Genomic DNA, 1,684 nt, shown 5'->3' with positions numbered 1-1,684 from the left:
GAATGGGGGCAGCAAGAGATGAGGCAGGGAACCGGGCCTGAGGGTCGAGGCAAGGACTGGGACTTGATCTGGAAGAGTTTGAAGCAGGGAAGGGGTGAGTGAGATGGTCAGATCTGTATTTGGAACACTGCCTGTGGAGTGGAGGCCCACGGGGGTAGAAGCTGTCCACGAGAGACATGGAAGGGGTGGGGAGGAGGGATGTTTGGGTGGCAGAATCCACAGGACGTGGAAAGGGATGGAGTGGGTGTGGGGCATGACAGAGAGGGTGGCCCTTGGGGTGATGCCCAGAGCCCAGGACAACAGGTAGAGCTAGAAGCACCCATGTGAGAGTCATCAGCCCTTAACTGGTGACTAACAACTCAGTAGGAAGGGGGACGAGCCCGTGTGAGAGGAGGGGGCACAGACAGGCCAGCAGATCCAGGTCAGAGATCTGAAGAGAACCCCTGTCAGGGTGAGCTGAGGGAAGAGACAGCCAGAGAAGGAGACAGACAAAAAGCAGCCCGAGAGGTAGGGGTATGCTGTCCTGGAGGCCAAGGAAGAGAGTGTTTCAAGACTGGAGTGATGAATTCTCGCCAAAAAACAGAGCATATGTCCACCTGAATATAATCAAGCCCCGAGCTCTCCCTCCTGTTTGCAGAAACGTGTGAAGTAACACCATGAGGACACCAAATCCAAAACGTGGAAAGTTCTTCCGGACAAATGACTCCATTTCTTCAACAAATACATGGCATTACAAAAAGGAGGGGGACTGGCAACTGCTGTTGGCTACAAGAGGCCTAAGAGACATATTGGCCAAATGTAATGCATGTACCTTATTTGCGTCCTGATTTGAACAAACACTTTTGAGACAACCAGAGAAAATTAAGCATAGACCAAATGTTAGAGATACTAAGGAATTTTTGTTAACTTTGTCAGAAATTATAGTGGAATTATGACTGTCTAAAAAAATATCCTAGTCAGTTAGAGACACATACTAAATATTTACAGATCATATGATAGTCTGAAATATGCTTTGAAATATTCTAGCAAATGTGAGGGGAAGAAGCTGTGGGGGAAATAGATCAAACAAGAATAGAAAAATATTGATAACTTTGAAGCTGAGTAATGGGTACATGGAAGTTTAAGATGTTAGTTTCTCTGCCTTTGTGTATGCTTGAAATTTTTGTAATAAAAAGTTTAATTAAAGAAAAAGAAAGAGGCTTCCCTGGTGGCGCAGTGGTTGAGAGTCTGCCTGCCGATGCAGGGGACGCGGGTTCGTGCCCCGGTCCGGGAAGATCCCACATGCCGCGGAGCGGCTGGGCCCGTGAGCCATGGCCGCTGAGCCTCCGCGTCCGGAGCCTGTGCTCCACAATGGGAGAGGCCACAGCAGTGAGAGGCCCGCGTACCGCAAAAAAAAAATAAAAAGTAAAAAAATAAAAAGAAATTAAAAAAAAAGAAAAAAAGAAAAAGAAAGGAGTGACCGGTGTGTCAAGGCTGTTGAAGGGGAGAAAGTTGAGGCCCAGTAGCAGACACCGGATTCAAAGACACCAGGCCACCACTGACTCTAGTAAGAGGGGCTTGTGAAGGGTCCCTCCAGGGGAAGAAGCCAACCTGGAGGCACTGAATGTGCAGAAGGGGAGGGGACAGAGGCCATCCAGAGCAGAAAATAGAATTTTGGCTGTGAAGAGGCTGGGGGAGGAAGTAC

At 48.6% G+C, this 1,684-nt stretch overlaps 1 protein-coding gene across 1 annotated transcript in view; it reads right to left on the bottom strand.

The window, feature by feature from the left end:
- The window catches only part of PSD2 (pleckstrin and Sec7 domain containing 2), a 41,585-nt gene that overhangs the window by 29,872 nt on the left and 10,029 nt on the right, over window positions 1-1,684 (bottom strand). The window lies entirely within an intron of this gene.

This window comes from Lipotes vexillifer, unplaced genomic scaffold (assembly GCF_000442215.2).
Source record: "Lipotes vexillifer unplaced genomic scaffold, Lipotes_vexillifer_v1.1 scaffold217, whole genome shotgun sequence".
Lineage (NCBI taxonomy): Eukaryota > Metazoa > Chordata > Mammalia > Artiodactyla > Lipotidae > Lipotes > Lipotes vexillifer.
This window is presented reverse-complemented; position numbering and strand designations above follow the sequence as displayed.